This window comes from Ursus arctos, unplaced genomic scaffold, assembly GCF_023065955.2.
Source record: "Ursus arctos isolate Adak ecotype North America unplaced genomic scaffold, UrsArc2.0 scaffold_1, whole genome shotgun sequence".
Taxonomy (NCBI): Eukaryota; Metazoa; Chordata; class Mammalia; order Carnivora; family Ursidae; genus Ursus; species Ursus arctos.
This window is the reverse complement of record NW_026622763.1, coordinates 41,446,163-41,465,124: the sequence shown is the minus strand read 5'-3', so window position 1 is coordinate 41,465,124 and position 18,962 is coordinate 41,446,163. Positions and strand designations below refer to the sequence as shown.

The 18,962-nt window shown below is 41.7% G+C and overlaps 1 protein-coding gene across 13 annotated transcripts in view; it reads left to right on the top strand.

The window, feature by feature from the left end:
• Positions 1 to 18,962, top strand: part of RBMS1 (RNA binding motif single stranded interacting protein 1) — a 207,941-nt gene that overhangs the window by 95,807 nt on the left and 93,172 nt on the right. Inside the window, exon 1 of one of the 13 annotated variants that reach the window (XM_057318149.1) lies at positions 966 to 1,280. The exons of the other annotated variants lie outside the window; for them this stretch is intronic. The gene's annotated coding sequence lies outside the window, so the exon portion shown is untranslated. Of the gene's footprint in view, positions 1 to 965; positions 1,281 to 18,962 lie in introns of those variants that run through there. 13 annotated transcript variants of the gene reach the window in all.

The window sequence follows — 18,962 nt, the reverse complement described above, 5'->3', positions numbered from 1 at the left end:
GTGTGCAGTTTTAGAACCAGGAGATGCCGTTTCCTGTTGGCAAGGGAAGGGATCAAGTGTCATTTGGATGAGTTGAAAGAGACGCTGTGGAGAGCAAGGGACAAAATGGCGGCTGCTCTGGGAGTGGCCCAGTTGCAGAGTCAGGGTGCTGGGGCAGAAGAGATGAGGAGAGCCCCAGTGCCCTGAAGATTCAGCTCAGCGGTAGAGACCATAGAGTAGACTTTCCTGAGTAGGAGGAACACCAGGACTCTGAATTTCAAAGACACACTATCTGGGTTCTGCCCTTTTCAGAGGTTCTGGGGCTACCTGCATCAGAAGCTCTTGGGGTGCTCATTAAAAATATCAATTTTGGGGTCTCACGGCGTCAGGCATACTCAAACACTGTGGGGCCATTTTAAGGTGTCCAGGTGATTTAGAAGCTCACTGAGGTCTGAGGACCACTGGGTGAAATATTCCTCAGAGAAGCTCTTTCAGTGATGAAGAATGAGCTGTCTTATAGAGCAGTGATCTTTTAAGTCCAGGGATGATGCAGGCAGGAAATGCAAATGGGTGCCAAGTAGAGAATGACAAATTTATGAGTAACCAAGTCAAAATTGGGTCCAAAGAAAAATTGGGATATATCTCTTAAGACTGACGTCAGAAAAGCTAACCACGCGTGTCCCTTGGAAACTTGTTTGGCCAGAGTTACTGGACTAGCTGGGCTGATGCATTCGAGCCGTTCTGGATTTCTGTAAGAAACTGGAAATGGTTTCAGAGACGTCCGTTACTGTGCTGAGCCAGCTAAATTTCCAGGGCCAGCCATAAACCTTAAGGACCAGATAAAAATCTTTGAAATCCAGGACACAGAAAAGCTTCGTCTTTTGTTCCTTTTGCGTTTTTGCCATGGATTTTTTTTTTTTTTTTTTTGAAGTAACTCCTGTGGCGTGTATGTGTGTTGGGGGTTTAGGGGAGGTAAATCCTGACTGGCTCTATGTTATCTTGTTTTGGGGGAGGACATGGCAGGGAGGAGAGATTTGGACATCTCAGAGCCCAAAATACAGTGAGCGATATGAGTCCATTCCCATCTTCTGTCTTTCATTGACCCTTTTCCCCACCGTCTCTGCTGTATCCCCAGAGTGGGCAAGACGGCCATTCACAGCAGAGACAGGAACGGCCCAGGGCTCACACGACTGCAGAGACCACCCCCTCCCTGCCGTCCCCTGCCCCAGCTGGACGGATGTACAGAGGCAGGTGAAGGACTGTCCTCTCGGATAGTGGCCCCCCGCTCCTTGTACTTTCAGGTACACTTCCGCTGCTTGCTTAGCCACAGTCCATAGAACTTACCAGTTACTGTTAATTTTAGGAAATAGCATTTACTAATGAAAAGCTCTTGCTAAAATTTGAGGTTTACTCAATTCTTACTCATCCCTCCTGAGGGAAGACTACAGAGAGAAGCCGGCTGGTAGAGAGAATGGTGACTGATGCAGTGTGGCTTGCCTCAGCCTTTTCTCCATCCTCACCCCCTCCCCAGCCCCACTCACTGTAGCCAGTGACAGGATTGTGAAAATTTGGACTTCTGTATGGACGCCGAAGAGACTACAGTTTATTGAGTAGCTAGAAGGGAAAAGCAGCCAGGAAAATCAAGAGATGAGAGCAGTGTCAGGATCTGATATACCGGACAGTGACTCTCCTGTAATAAAATTTGTTGAAAACAGCCACTTGTACACTATGTAGGAAACATGCTTCTCCGTTCTTCAGATGACGTCCAGCTCGGAGGACTGGTGATCTGTGTCGAGGAACGATTAGGCCAGAGAGACCAGCACACTGGAAAATGGGCTCAAGCTAACAAAAGGAAGGTTAATAGGAATAAGTAATCAAAGTCTTGCAGTTCAGTGAAAAATACTGAGGGAAATGAAGTATAACTAAGTGTGCAAAAAGGCCTGTGTGGTTGGTTTGACCGTCAATTAGTGTTAGCCTATAAAGTGACTTAGCTGCTTAGACCATTAGCATAGCTTTACCTACATTAATAAAATTAGAATATTTTAATAAAGTAATGAGATCAGCCTACTGCATTGACATTAAAAGTTCTAAATACAAAAGTACATCTCTCCGTAGAGGTTTTTTTTTTGTTTTGCTTTGTTTTTTTGTTTTTTGTTTTTTTAATCAGGACCCTTTTTTTCACAGTAACATTGCATCTCGTAGTGTAGTTCTCAGGCTTTCTTACTGAAACGTTATTATAATAGTAGTTAGATTGCCAGGTTAGCCTCAAAGCCAACAGTCTTCTTCTTTTTTTTTTTTAAGAGAGAGAGAGAGAGAGAGAGAGCACAAGCAGGGGGAGGGGCAGAGGGAGAAGCAGACTCCCCGCTGAGCAGGGAACCTGATGCCCGACTAGATCCCAGGACCCTGGGATCATGACCTGAGCTGAAGGCAGACACTTAACCGACTGAGCCACCCAGGCGCCCCCAGTCTTCTAACGGAATTTCAGAACTGATAGTAGCAGCTCCAGCTCTGAGTCTCCTGTGAGCAAAGGCTCGTCACACGGTAGATACGTTAGGTAGAGGGAAAAAGTCGCTTTCTCACTTCTAATAATCATAATGAAAAATGTAAATTGGATGGCCTTTCGCACTCTTCTCTCTCTGAAGATTGAGAATAACAGAAGTGAGGCACCTCCAAGGAACAGAGGTGCATCTTCAGATTTTCTTGCTCATGCTCTTCTCAACTGTCTTACGTGATGACTATTTCCCCATATCATAGCTTGGAAGTTTTGGGATTTCAAAGAGGGGCCCTAACCCAAAGGTATCTCTAGTTAGAATTTCAAGTGATTAAACTAACCCAGGTGAAAAAGTCCAGGGAATGTGAGGACTGACGAGGTTTGATCAGGCCAGCTTTTCCAGGGAGCCTTTCCTGGGAAAGCCCTCCTCACCCCAATATCTCTCCACCCCCGTTTTACCTGCCTTATGCAGCAACTCCTACTTGGAACCACAGGGTCATTTTTGTTTTCTGTTTTCTCCATTTTTCCCCCTTATTGTGACTGTGCGAAAGAGCCTCAGAGTAGCAGGAGAGGATTGAGAAAGTACTTAGCAGTCAGTTGTGAGGTTTGGTCTGGTGGTGCCTGCTCGGGGCAGAGCCCTCACGGCCATCTGGATGCCAAGTTTAGAGGCGGACACTGAGAAAGATGAACTCAAGTGTGGTGACAGTTACTGAGCGCTTCTTACAGGCCGGGCATTTTACTGAGCTCGTGCAATCCTCACAGCCATCCTGCGAGCTAGAATAGATGGTATCGTTCTCATGAGAGGACGAGATGAAACATGGGGATGTGAAGTCATTTGCCTGGAGTCACAGAGAGTGGATGGCAGTGGTGGGTTCTGAACGGAGGCGGTCTGATTTGCTATACTGCCTCCTTAGAAGTTGTGTTGGCCGAAGAAGTTGTTGGTTATTGTCATTTGTCTGGAGGCTCAAAGGAATATCACTGGAGGGATAATAGTTATCATTAAAGATTTAAATGTGAATAAAAGGAGAGGAGACAAGACTTATATGTGGTGGCAATGAGAAATGTCCCGTTGGGGCATCTGCTGGTCTGTAATGATCCCCCACCTTCATCCCCAATTTCTATGCCATAGAGAAATGTCTTACTTTGGATATGAGGATGGACAAGACGACATAGAAGTTTCTTCCTGGATCCAATTATGGTTGAAGAATTAATTGGTAATATAACTTAGTGGGTACTTATGTAAAATAATTCTCTATATTTCTCTTGTAAGTTTTATTTATTTAAGTAATCTTTCTGCCCACCATGAAGCTTGAACTCATGACCCCAACGTCAAAGAGTTGCATGCTCTCCCAGCTGAGCCAGCCAGGCGCCCCACTCTGTACACGTTTTGATTACCTATCTCAGGTTTTTAAAAGTAAGGTTGAGAGAGTCAAACTGACCTTTAGAGAAAGCTGCTGTAGTAGATTGAAGAGCGTCCCCAAAATTCATATCTAAGAAGAACTTCAGAATGTGAATTCTTCTGGAAATAAGATCTTTGCAGATGTCGTTTGTTAAGGATCTTGATATGAAATCAAGGTGGATTTAAGGTGGGCTCTAAATCCAGTGACTAGTGACCTTATGAGAAGAGGATAGGACACAGACACAAAGGAGTTGGCCATGTGACGGAGAGGTGGAGTTTGGGGTTATGCCACCAAGAGGCAAAGAACAGAGGGAGTTGGCAGAAGCCAGAGAAGGCAAAGAAGGATTCTCCCCTAGGGCTGTCAGAGGGAGCGTTGATACCTTGACTGCAGACTTCTGGCTCCCTGAACTGTGCGAGAATAAGTATCTGTTGGTATAAGCCACTCCAGCCCTTGGACGCTAATGCGGCCATTTTCATGGTCTCTCCATTTATATTTTATCTTTAACTTTTGAAGAGCTTAATGCACAGATTTAATGTTGTAGTTACTGTACAAACTGTGAGCTTTAAATTCCTGACAGAAATGAATTACATTAGATCATATTAGCATGGCTCCGCTTACATCGAATTAACGTTCTAAAGAGGTGAGGTACACCTCTAGGAGTAGCCTTTCTCTCTCCCTCTCTCTCTCTTTTTGAAGTCCTGCTGGGAGAGGTGGGTGTCATTCAGCCGAAAGAATTTTATCACACCGCTCAGATGACTCCATTAAGAAGTTAGTCTTCTAAATAACTCACTCTCCTACACTTCTCTAAGGTTAAAAATCAATTAAAAGGATTGGAGTGAAGGTGTCATTTTTCAATTGAGAGTCTAATAAAGCGAATCCTGGCAAGAATGAATAACAACTGCCTGACCAGATGTGGCCATTACCAAAGGCAGTAGGATCCCAAAGTGATTACATCTTCTGGAAGGTTTAGAGTAATTCTGATTAATCTGTTTTGAAAAGACAGATTCCCACATATCTCATGTATCCAGAGGCAATAAGATGAAGATTATTAGGACTCATATTTTTTCCTTGAATTATAATTCTCACTATCAATCATGATTTGTCTAGTGTCCCTGGTGTTTTGAAGTCTAAACCAGGAATTTTTAAAGTCCACCTGTCATGGAGTTGGGACATTGTTCCGGAGATGCTTCACTCTAGAGAGGCAATAGAACAGATTGCCAGTGGAAGTAGAGCTCTTGTTTCAGCTGAGAAAGTGATATGATTGATGTATTTCTCCCTAGATGTCAGACTCCTTTCTGAGATACTGAGGTTCCACCACCATCTACCTCTTGGTGACTTCTCTTCCCTCCTGGTACCACAGAGCTGTTCAACATACAGTATTTTAATCACTGCAATAGCGACATGCTTTCTGTCATAACGCCAGTCTGTATTTCCTTGCCAAACACACAGAGCTCTGGGTGCTGGTGCAGAATGGGATTATCAGACAGGATGTGATCTCCTGTCCTCAAGGGGCTTACAGGCTAGTGAGGGAGATTTGTTCTTTAGTTCACATATAGAAATACCATGTTAGAAAGTGTTATACTTTTCTTGAGATTACATAGTGTATATTGAGAAGACCCAAAGGAAAACAAGTTGCCTCGGTGTTCCCCAGGAGTATTCCATCACAGTAATGTTGTACTGTTGGTTTGGGAGTAAGGAAGTAACATGTCACTGAGTTTCACTGTTTGGCAACCAGTTTCTTGAGCCAAAACTTTTGGTTTTGTTTTATTGATGGGTATCAGGAAGATTTTTAGTAGCCGTGGCAGTAACCATGACTAAAAACCTTAATTAGAGCAATTGTGTATCAACAAGGAGGGTGAAACAGAGAAACTTACCAGCATACCCCCTCCTCCTCCCTTCCTCCCATTTTTCTCTTCTGCTTAGCTCCTAAACAGCTTGTCAGACAGACCTTATTTCACTACCAGACTGCTACCTCCTCGGTGACCTTGGGAAAATCCTTCGTCTTCTGTTTTCTTAACTGTATAATGATGATAATCATACCTACCCTGTTTTGGTTAAATGAAAGAATACATACAAAACACTTAGCTTGGTACTAGAAACATTGTAAATGTTCAACAATGTGCATGATTAGTACTATGAATAACACTCAGTTCCCTAGGGGGAAGAAGTGTTTTCAGTAAGTTGTCTTGGCTTAAAATGTTTTTCCCTTCCCCTTTGGTTTTTGCTTATCTAGCAATGTTTAAAGACTACCTAGATTACTTTGAGAGAGTAAGAAAAAGATAAAATATTATAGCTCCAACTAAAATGAGTAAACAAATGTCTAAAACCTACCCCCTTCAGTTAAGGGGAAAACATCGGTCCTGACTTTTTATCTATTTCTGGAAAGAGAACTGCTAGCAGGGATTTGCACATCCACTAAGATGGCAAGGTAGGAATTAGATTTTTTTTTTTAAAGATTTCATTTATTTATTTGACAGAGATAGAGACAGCCAGCGAGAGAGGGAACACAAGCAGGGGCAGTGGGAGAGGAAGAAGCAGTCTCATAGCGGAAGAGCCTGATGTGGGACTCGATCCCGAAACGCCGGGATCACGCCCTGAGCCGAAGGCAGACGCTTAACCGCTGTGCCACCCAGGCGCCCCAGGAATTAGATTTTGCAATAAGGGAGAACGGAGGAAGTTAGAGTCTGTCATGCAGGCAAAGTCCCCGCATGTATTTCCGGGGACAACAGAGTGAGCTTACCTGTCCAAGGTTTTAGGGACAGATTCTGACCCCAGTATTTACAGCTTATGTATTGCCTTTTAAAAAATATATCCAGACAGGATTAAACTATCCTTTAGCTTGTATCTTCTTAATTTGCTTGGTGATGGAAGTTCTTCTAAAAGTAGGGTGACATTTTATTTTGAACAGTTCTTATGTAACTGGGAGCAAGTACGGGGTTGCAGGGAGGAGTGTGAAGCCGCTGTTGCTGTCCTCTGCCATTGAGGTGTGGACCAACCGCTTCTGCTTCCTGGCCACAGTGTAGAAAAGGCAGCTTACCTGTGTGTTCCTAATTTTTTTTTCCGTGTTAGAAGTTATAGTGCCTGATGCAGATCTTTAAAATAAAATCCACCATTCTTAGTTCATTCTTTTGCTCTACACTCTGATTTTTTTAAAGATTTTGTTTATTTGAGAGAGCGCGAACGCGCAAGCCCGGGGATGGGGGCAGAGGGAGAGGGAGAAGCAGACTCCCCATTGAGCAGGGAACCGAACGCAGACTCAATCCCAGGACCCTCGGATCATGACCTGAGCCAAAGCTAGATGCTTGACTAACTGAACCACCCAGGTGCCCCTCTACACTCTGGTTTTTAAATTGGGCAGAGAGTACTGTTTTGAGATTAAATTTAGTCCAAAATGTAAAAAAAAAAAAAAAAAAAAAAAAATCCAGAGAACTTGAATTTTAGGATCTGTGATGTTGTCTGTATGGAGAAACAGAAATTTTAAAAATTGTGTTCCCCTCCTGCATTTTTTCCTTTTTTGCAAAATGATTTGATAACCTGGGAGTGCTCTGAAGTTTGGATTCCACTGCTTTGTGACCAGTAACTTCAGAGACATGGCAGAGCTGCAGGCCACACCTGGTCTTTGTTCCTGTCTGCTGTGTCTGGGCAGGGGGCCACTGCAGAGTTGGGGCCACCTTTCCTGTGCTGGAAGTGCTCTCTGGCTGCTTCGGATTGGGGGGGGTGGCGAAGGGGAGGAAGAGAGCTGGTCTGTCACTGGTCCTTGTGTGTAGAGTCTCTTAAGCCAGTTTCCATGTAGACGTGATTTTCTTTATGAATGTTTCTTCGTTATCTGTGGGAAGGGATGGTGTTGTTTTCTTGTTCTGTGCATTTATTTAGAAGGGCAGAGATTTATGAAACCCAGTTTGGATTCTTGTCACTAATAAGTTAGGTTAATCTGGGATTGTGATTGAGAGTGAAAGATCGCATGTTTGATTATGTGCAACAAAGGGGTAAAAGATATTTTATTTGACATTATAATGAAAGTAAACATAATGAGAAGAAAAAGGGATTGGTAAAACTCAGGTGTAGTCCCTAAGTGCTGTGCTGCTGTGGGGAGTGTGAGCCTCCCATCTGACTCCCCCCCCCCCCCACGGAGGTTCTGGTTGTCCTTTATAGAGCGGCAGAACTTTATTGCCCAAGGTTCCTTGGAAAGGAAACTCCCTCTGAAATGTTAATACCTAGCCATGTGTACATTTAGCTCATTTTGGTAAAGGTGATGCAGCTGATGCGTTGTGATTAACTTTAGCCACAGAAAATAAGAAGGTGCTCGGGAAGATTAGTAGCTTCAGTCCTTTTCTTCTTGAGCAATAACTCCCTACTCTAAACAAAGAGTATTGTGAAATAATTGTAAGACTAAAAGAGAAAAGAATTGCATCTGGTTTACGTAAATACTGAAGCCGTTTCCCAGAGTCTGCTTACCGCAGAGTATGCAGTTCTCCTTCACTTCATCTGCTTGGGGAGATATGAAGAGAGGGATGAACCTTGCCAGCATCCGAGCTGCTTAGACTCTAAGGCATCTTCATGCCCCAAGGCTGGTAGCATCGCCCCTGAAATGATTAGACAGGAGTGCGTGGGCCGGCTCCCTGAAAGAAGGGCCAGTTTCAAGCGTTAGTAGCAGTGGATAGTCAGTCCTAGTAAGTAGTATCGATGAAGAGAGCTCTGATATGCCTGAAAGCTTGGACCTGCAAAAATGGGGAAATGTTTAGTCAGCTCGAGAGAGTTAAGTTTTCCAGAGTATACCGGCGAGCCACCAGGAGCAGGGTTTGCATACATTTTGGGACTTTTGGAGGAAAATCAGCTCATCTTAGAGAATTAAGATGAACATAATCATCGTGAAGCTTTGGAATAAGAGCCAATGCTGGAATACACAAAAGGAAAAGTTGTACAAACCTCTCTTTTTTTCTTGGTACGGAAATTGAGAAGTTGAAGTTACTCATTTAGGTGTATGAATTTGTGACATATATCGGGAAATCAGACTGTGCATGGACAATTCTGGTGATTCTTCAAAGGTTTCTCATCTCAGCCTGTTAAATTGCCAGTTGACCCTGAATGTACTTCTCTGACAGAAAGGCAACAAACTGCTGTAATTAATCTGTTTGATTATTGTATCTTCTTGGAGATACACGGTGCAGATAATGATCATGCTTGCTAATCACAAGTTTTTAATATATACAGAGATAGAAGTAGTGCCATTCTTAATAATTTTTAGGAATTTTGAATTATAAATTTAATAGATGGTGTGAGTTTCCTTTTTCTTTTCTTTTTCTTTTTTTTTTTTTTTTAGCAAGAAACTGGATGTCTAGCACAGACATGGACATCCAAGTAAGTCACCTAGAAGTTGACAGTAGATGAAATATGAGGTATAGAAGAGGCTATACAAAATATGTACTTTTTCTGTGATGCCTTAACAGGACTAGCATATCAATTTTCCTTTTTAAAACTCATTAAGAACACTTGGCATGTACCATCATTTTAGCTACAGTCCTTTCAGCAAACAAGGGCTGGTGCCTTTTGACAGCAGTGGTGGGAATGGAGACCTAGTTCTGCCTTGAATTAGCTGTATGACCTTGGATATACACTTTGACTTCTTTGGGTTGAGGGTTAGATTAGGTCATTGTTTCTCAATATTATTAAAGCCAAGCTCCCTTTGATAAAAATGAAAATACTGCAACCTCCCCCCTTTCCCCCCACAACCGTCTCAAGATTCTGTTATACTTCCAGTTGAGAATTATTAGATTGCATTATCTCTGATGTCTTCTCTCATTGCCAACATTTCATGATTCTGAGCAGATACTGGATTGGAAATCAGACAAAGGTTTTTATCTCATTTCGTGAATAGCTGTAGCTTGTTCCTTCTTGAAGCGTGAAGGGAACCTTTCTAAAATTCATCCTCACACACCCAAGAGCACTGCCTTGAGCCCTGCCCTTAAGCACGGGCGTCACCCAGAAGCTTGGTAGAAATGCACAATCCTGGCCCCACCTGAAATGACTGAGTAGTGGTTCATATGTGCATCAGGGCTTGAGAAATGTAGCAGACCATTGGTTTTTAATCTGCAAGTGGCAATAATAGTGGGGCCTCAGATCCATTTAGTAGGTCACCACCAGCTTTCTTTGTTAGGGAAATAGAGAAGAAAAGATAACCTTATGGTGCATTGAATATGGTAAAGGAAAATAACTGTTTCACGAAATTTTTGTTTCAGTTTTATATAGTTTTGCCTGTAAGTGTATACAGGGTTGTGAGCTCAGGCAAAAACTGAATTTTTGAGGTGGATTTCAGGGAAAAAAGCAATTTAAAATAAAAAGCCACTGTGCTTTGTAACAGGGACAGTATATCTCAGACACAGTGAGACAATGTATCTCCGATACATCAGAGACAGTGTATCTTAGAGACAAGCATCTCCGCCTTCTGTTTACCCCCACACAGGGTCTGTCTGTCTGTCTCTCTCACACACACATTTACATAGGGATACACAGAGAAACAAAATAAAGAGCTGTTCTGTACTAATTATCCACCATGTATCAGATGTAAGCTGCTGGATTTTATCATGAGGAAGAAATGAATGTATTCATTAATTTTTTGAGTTGTATTAACTCAGAAAATTTTCCTGTGATGTTTTACTTCGGCTATGTACAAATCACAACAGTGTCAGATTAAGATTTCATTTTTAAAATTCTTATAGGGAGATTTTAAATACTTATTTAGTTTCCTGAAAGTACAGATAACACTTTTTTCTCCAGGGGTTAGTTTATGAAACCCATGCCTGCAAGCTCATTCACCTGGCCCTTTACATCTTTAAAAAAAAAAAAAAAAAAAGTGAATAAATTCATTTGGGGTTTTTTGGGGTAAGCTGACTCGTATACTTTTTCTCCATTTAATGTTTAGTTAACCGCTTTACAGTACTTTCAATAAGTATTGTTTAATGTGAAGAAACAATATTTTAAAATAGGTAATTTCCACCCTGAGGACTTTGCAATCTCAGCAGTAATTCTTTACTTACAAGAAATACAAACTGTACTGTACATAGACTGTTAAAAACAGCTGGAAGGAAGTTGTCAACGCTGGAATCCTAACTGCATTGGGGTGAGGCAGGAAATCAGAACATTGCAGAGGTGTTCTGAACTGTCATGATAAAGGCAATGCTGCACTTCCCTTAGGAAGTTTTATTTTTTCAACTTATTTTGAGTAAAAAGGGAAAGGAGAGTTTGTTCTTTTCTCTTGCACAAGGCTCTGTGTTGAGGAAGAAAACTGGTGTAGATCTGGAAATTCCTCACTGGGGGCTCAGAAGGAGGGAAAAAACCACACTCCACCCACCAGCATTCAGAATCCAGAAGAGTAACTCACGTCACATCTGAAGTTGGGCAGGAGTTTATGTTTACCGAGTTCTAATCGCTGGTTGTTTGGGGTGTAATTTGCTTATTGTTATGAATTTTCTTATAAGATGATCTTGGAGCTATTACATGGTCCTTTTCTATATAAGAGATTAAATAGAATGTGAAATGCAACTTTTTGTGTGGATTACATGTTGAAACACAAAGATGCTGGACTGTTAACCAACATGAAGTCTTGACGGATCTGCTATTCAAGTGATTTCAGCTATAGTATTTTTACCTTAAGAACATTCCGATTTGGGGAACTCTGAATATTATGCAATTAAAACAATTTGTTCCTTTGAGCTTTAGTTGTAATTTTAGTATAGCTTATATATTTATAATATTTTCTCATAATCATCTGTGACTAAATAGGGAATCTGTGCTTGGCCTAAGCGGGGTAGGGAAACGTGACAGCAGTGTGATTACCGCGACTTCCAGCTGCACGATGCAAAGTGTTAAGTCTTCTTTCTTGGGGCTGCCAGTTTAACCTCCTGCTCCATTTCCCTGGCTATTTGGCAGAGAGATGAGAGGACCCAAGAGCCTGTCTGGGTTCTGTTTTGATATGTCTTAGCTGGAGGAATATCCAGCCTTCGAATTTGGAGGCTGGAAGGGAACATAGAAATCATGTAATCTAACCTGCTTGTTTCCCAGATGAGGAGCTGAGCTGCCCGCAGATGATGTTCCAGTTACTCGCCAAGGCAGGATTTGAATCCAGATATTCAGACAATTCCGTCCACTAATTTTTCTTTTCTATATACCTTTTCAGAGAGAGGAGGGGGCAGAATTTCCCTCGTTTTACAAATTATCCTCTATCATTTACCATCTTTAAATTTTCTTTTCTACCGGGAGACCTCTGTATAATTGTGATATCATGCCCATATTCTCTCTTGATTTCTGGGTTATCCTCCTACCTTTCTAGTACTGTCCTCCTGTACCTTCCCTTCCTCAAACATCAGCTTGTCCTCGCTGACCCGCGTTGGTCTTTTCACTGACGTTCATGGGCAATGATCCTTCCTGTCTGTGTCTTTGTTGGCTCTTGTCCTCTCTCCTCTATACCACCCCTTTCAAGACTGCCATTTATCTAATGCTTAAGGACTTGCCATCAACATTCAGCTCACTTAGCCACGTATACCCCTCTGTGAAGCCTTCCTCATCCTTTCTGTCCAAGGCCCTTTCATCCCTGATCTTCTCTTTGTTGAACTCTTACTTTTTTTAGAAACTATGCCATATTGCACCATTATATGTGATGCGGGATGTAAGGCCAGGAGCTCACTGTTAAAGGTATTTCCTTCCTTGACACACAAAAAGATGCTGAACATCACTAATCATCAGAGAAATACAAATCAAAACCACAAGACAGCACCTTGCATCAGTCAGAATGGCTGGTATCAAAAAGACAAGAAATAAGTTTTGGTGAGGATGTGGAAAAAAGAGAACCCTCATGCACTGTTGCTGGGGATATAAATTGATGCAGCCACTGTGAACAACAGTATGGAAGTTTCTCAAAGTACTAAAAATAGAGGTGCCACATGATCCAGTAATTCTACTTCTGGATATTTACCTGAGGAAAACAAAACCGCTAACTTGAAAAGATGGATGCGTGTCTATGTTTATTTCTGCATTATTTACAGTAGCCAGTATATGGAAGTGACCTAAGTGTCCTTTGATAAATGAATGGAGGAAGATGTGATACACACACACACACTGGAATATTACTCAGCCATAAAAAAGAATAAAATTTTGGCATTTGTGACAATATGGATGGACCTAGAGAGTATTATGCTAAGTGAAATAAGTCAGATACCATATGATTTCACTCATATGTGGAATCTAAAAAACAAACAGATGAACAGAGACCAAAAAAAAATGGAAGGAGGTTCGTAAATACAGAGAACAGAATGGTGGTTGTCAGAACAGAGGCAGGTGGGGGTTGGGTGAAATAGGTGAAGGGGATTTAAGAGGTACAGACTTCCCGTTATAAAATAAATATATCATGGCGATGACAAATACAGCATAGGGAATATAACCAATAATATTGTCAAAACATTGTACGGTGACGTATAATAACTACACTTACCTTGGTGAGCATCGCATAGGGTATAGAATTGTTAAATCACTACGTTATGTACCTAAAACTAATCTAATGTTGTGTGTCAACTATACTTCAATAATAAAATTTAAAAAGATACTATAAAAAATGTTTTCCCTTCCTAATTAATGTACTTTCTGGTAAGAAAGTTTTGAGCCCATTGCATTAAGCTCCTCCCTTACTTTCTTGGCCCTGCAGTTTTCTGGTGCATAAATTATATCTAATGCCTCCAGTACCATCTTTATGTCATTTTTTCTCTCTTTTTTAAGATTTTACTGATTTATTTTAGAGAGAGCATGAGCAGAGGGATAGAGAGAAGCAGACTCGTCGCTGGGCAGGGAGCCCAATGTGGGGGGGCTCAATCCCAGGACCCCAGGATCATGACCTGAGCCAAAGGCAAACATTTAACCGACTGAGCCACCCAGGTGCCCCTCTTTATGTCATTTTTAAAAGACTATTTTTTAGAGCAGTTTTAGGTTTACAATGAAATCGAGAGGGAGGTACACAGCTTTCCCACATACCCCCGCCCCCACACATGTATAATCTCTCCTATTATCAGCATCACTCACCAGAATGGCACATTTTTTCCCCCAAGGCTGAATCTGCATAGACACATCAAACTCACCCAGTGTGTTAGAAGTTTACCTTAGGGTCCATTGTTGGTGTTGTACATTCTCTGAGTTTAGACAAATGTGTGAGAATATGTGTCCACGATTATAGTAGCATGTAGAATCGTCGCCTTCTCCTCATCTCTGCCTGTTTTTCCCTCCCTCTGCCTAGCCCCTGGCAACCAACTGCGGGTCTTTTTACTGTCTCCATAGTTTTATCTTTTCCAGAATGTCATGTAAGTGGGAACCACATAAAATGCAGCCTTCTAAATTGGCTTCTTTCATTAGTAATACGCATTTAAGGTTCCTCCATGTCTTCCGTGGATTGGTAACTCATGTCTTTTCAGCACTGAATACTAGCCCCTTGCCTGGACGTACCACAGGTTATTGACCCTTTTACTTACTGAAGGGCGTCTTTGTTGCTTCCCAGTTTTGACAGTTATGAAAAAAGCTGCTGTATTTGTCTGCTGCAGGTTTTTGTGTGGGCACAAGTTTTCAACTCCTTTAGGTAAATAGTGAAGAGCACAATTGCTAGATGGTATAATGAGGGTATGTTCAGTCTTGTAAGAAACTGTCAGTCTGTCTTCAAAGTGGCTCTACCATTTTGCACTCCTCCCAGCAGTGTGCAAGAATTCCTGAGGCTCCGTGTGCTCCCCAGCGTTTGCTATTGTCAGCGTTCCAGATTTTTGCCATCCTAGTAGGCGTATAATAGTATCTTTATATTGTTTTAACTTGCAGTTTCCTGTTGACCGATGCGTGGAGCATCTTTTCATATGCTTATTTTCCATTCGTATATCTTCCTTGGTAGGGTTTCTGTTAAGGTCTTCAGCCCATTTTTAAATTGGGTTGTTTGTTTTCTTATTGTTGAATTTTAAGAGTTCTTTGTATATTTTGGATAACAGTCCTTTATCACATCTGTCTTTTGCAAATATTTTCTCCCATTCTGTGGCTCGTCTTCTCATTCTCTTGGATTTTTCTTTTGCAGCATAGAAGTTTTTAATTTTAATGAAGTCCATCCCCCAATTACTTATGGAGTATGTCTTTGGTATAGTACCTAAAAAGTTATCACTATGCTTGAGGTCATCTGAGTTTTCTCCTATGTTATTTTCTAGGAGTTTTACAGGTGGGCATTTTAAATTTAGGTCTGTGATTCTCTCTGAATTCATTTTGGTGAAGGGGGTAAGGTCTGTGTCTAGATTCGTGTTTTTGCATGCAGGTGTCCAGTTGTTCCAGCACCGTTTGTTGAAGAGACTGTCCTTGCTCCATTGTATTGCTTTCGCTCCTTTGTCAAAGAGGAGTTGACTATATTTATGGGGTTTTGGGGTCGTTTTTTAGCTTTCTCCCCCTTTATAAATATAAACTGTCACAAACACTAAAAGGAACAATAGCACAAGAACTCTGGTGTGTTCCGTGGCCCAGAGTTCTCAGTAGGCAACTTGGGGCATCTATTGGATTCTTGGCGAAACCTTTAGAGAGAACCGAACAATGGAGCTGATTTGCATGCTGGAGCCCAAACCAGATCTTTAAAAGATATTTGGATGATAAGGCATCTAGTTCTTTTATGGGGCGTTGGAGGAGACTTTGACCTCAGAAATCACACATTGTGTCTAAGGTACGTTTTCTACTATAGATTTTCAACACCTGCTTGCCCTTTCTTTTTACCTCCTTCGCAACCACTCTGTCCCCCCCAAAAAGCTTTTCTAAGCTGTTTTCATTTCTAAGGACTTTGCCCTGTTGTTTATTTTTACTTCTATGACATGGTCTCTGTCCGTTCATTCAGTTATGTTGTATACAACAGATACTTATTCAATGCAAGTTTTAAATTTGTTTCTTTTATCTGAAGCCTAAGAAAATGATGCTTTATTCATGGACTTAGGTAAAGAGATTTCTATGTAGAGAATAGAGCTTTACATGCAAGGATCAGCTTGGTAAGTATTTTGGAGAATATTAATTGTGAAGTATATTGGAAATTTTTAGTTTTAGTTTTATTTTAATAGCTTGCATGACAACATGGCCCTCTCCTTTGATACACATAACCCCAGAAGAAATATTGAATAATCTGTTGCTCAGTTTCATAGTCTTAGAGGCTACAACACTTGTTTTCAAAGAAGGGATAGTGGCTCTATGAAAACCAGTTTCATAAACTAATTAGCCATGTGATTTTAAGCCCTGATATCCTAGCATTCAATGGGACTAATTGATATTTGCCCTTTGGCCCTCTCTCCCACATGACGGGTAAGTAAGAGTCTGCGTGTGTGAAGGGGTACTATTGTTCTTCATTAATACAGGTGATCTCTCCCATCCTGGCCTACCGGAAGCACATCTGCTTCCGGGTCAGTTTCTCATCTCTCACTGATTCACCTCCCACTTCTCAGCTGTGCGTACTTTCCCAGCTCCCTGTGCCAGGAACTTTATCTTTCACAGCCGCTATTCCTGGCCCTCTTTGAGCCACTCAGATGTCCAAAAGAAAACAAAGAAAATACCCTAACTGTGGTGAAACTGTCCCATTTGGATGCTCCCTCTCCCCTTTCGATAATTCCCTCAAATTGTTCAATTCCTTTTACATCTTGAAAGCTTTATGGAGAGGAGCCAGTGTGTGGAATCAGTGTGGTGTATAGTGTCTCCGCGCAGCGCTCAGTTCCCGGCGGGGTTGATAACGTGCTGTTTCCTGGTGAAAGATGATAACGTCCGTAACTTCTGTCTGCGCTCAGGAGCAACTCTAGTGGCTATTTTGCTTCTGGATTAAGGAAATAGTAGATGTGTGAAACCTCCCTGCTGTTTGGGGTGGGAGTGGGGTGATGGCGGTGGTGTGCGTGTGCGTGTACGTACGCACACGCGTGCACGTGCCCGCAGTGTGGCAAGGTGGCGATGCAGATTATGGATTTTGGATTATAACCTTGTTAAACTGAAAGGTTGATAGCCTTAAAGAAGTCTTCAGGGCGATTAAAAGGCAGATTCTAGGTTTCCCTTCAAAAGGAGTTAGAGTCCCCGGGGACGTCAGTGACTAAGGGGGAAGGGAGGAGAGCTGCAGCTCTGACATTGGTTGGAACACGGTTCTTGCAGCCTATTCGTATGAGGGAGGAAATGAGACAATAGAATTTTTAATGTCAGATTTTCATTTTTATTCATTGTCTTTGCTGAACAGAAGTCTACCAACAATGCATGATTACTAATATATTTTAGTTCACCACTGGTTAGTTTTGCCTTTTTCGTAAACAACCTTTAGACTTGTATTTCTGTACAAGAGTCTGCTTAGTGTGGCCTCGGAGTGGGGGTGACGTGGTGGAAAGGGAAATAGGCCCAATGCGCGTGTAGTTGATCCTCCTGTCTGAGTGTAGGAGGCCAGTGGGCCTTCCTGGCGGGATGGAGGCCTCAGGGCCTTCGACACAGGAAGTCCTCCCTGATTGCTGACAAGCACTCTTCCTGAAGGTGCCCACACCCACTCCTGCAGGGGGTGTGGAGAGGGTCTGCAAGGACAGCGTTCCATTTATTCGCCACCAGCTTTGTTTTTCTATCAGTTTTGGCATGCAAATGAAGCCCAGGTACTGTCATTGTGAAAACTGAATTAGTTTGTTTTCCCTGCCCTTGGATAGAGAGCTTGATGGGTAGCTCGCTTGCCTTATCTGAAGCGGTGAAATTAGGCCTGAGGGGGCTGAGATCGACTGCTAGGCTCTTGTGGGGTGGGTCAGCGTTCTCCTGGGGTCAGCCAGGCACCGAGGTCCTTAATTAGGTTGAATTTGTGTAAATTAGCCACAAACTTTGTCCAAGGGGACAGCGGATGGGAATGGGGACAGGAACCCTTTTCAAACTCCAGGGAAGCTTGAGGGGTGTTGAGAGGCAAGATTAAAAAAAAAAAAAAAAAAAAAAGACAGCCAGTGATGAAAACGGAGTAAAATATTGGTAAAGTATTATCATTTGGTAAGCTTTTTAAATTTTTTTAAGTTTACCCTTTGTGCTGTTCAGCATATAGCTACAAAGTGTTACTGTTTTAAATTGGTCAGAGCTGTGAAGTTGGAGTGAAAGAATTGTCAGTGTTTACATTTCAGTTGCATTTTAATCTGGGAGTAAGAGTTTAAGTCTTCACTGGTTAAGTCCAGCTGTTCTAAAATGCTGACTCTGGTGTTCAGCAGTAATGTGTTGTTCCTTTGAAAATTTGCTGAATTCTTTTGTTAATAAAAAATATAAGGTAGAATTTTAAAAACTAACCTTTTAAAAGCTGACTTGTTACACACACACACACACACAAGCTGACTGTGTGTTCATTAAATTAAGGGCACCTTTGTCTTTCTCAAAAAAAACACAAAACAACCATATATATAAGCATAGCCACCAATGGTATTAAGTGTCCCATTTCAGGGAAACTAGAGTTTAATATTTAGATTGCATGAAGGATGGGCACAGCTAAATGAAATAATACAAATAGCACATTTAGGATATGCATGGTTCTTGTATACCACGTACGGTACTGTTTGAGGGCTCTGGCTTTGTTTGTCCAACAGACCTGGGTTCCGATTCCAGCCCTGCCATCTTACATGTGTGACCATGGCATATTACTGAACCTCTCTTGAGACTCAGTTTCCTAATCTGCAGAATGGGAGAACAATGATGTAGCTCCCTCATTGGATGAGGGAAGATAACGCACATAAAGCACTTAGCCTGGTGGCATATATTGAACACGTAGTATACAACAGTAATAGTACTCAAATTATTGCACTTATCATTAACCCATTCTGAACATTTAGAAATAAACAGCTTAATTATGTTTGAATTTTCTTCTTTAAACATGTGTCCAGTCTTTATTAGGATTTCAGTTGTTAATTTCAATGAGTTTTACACACCTACTCTTTGATCTACAATTTTCTACAGCAGAAAATAGAAAATTGGTAACCTAGAAGAAGCTGTCTTCAGCTAGTTCTGAGAAATATAGTTGATACTAGATAACACTTTAATTTGAGCTTGTTCTGTATAGAATTCACCAGAGGCCAGTC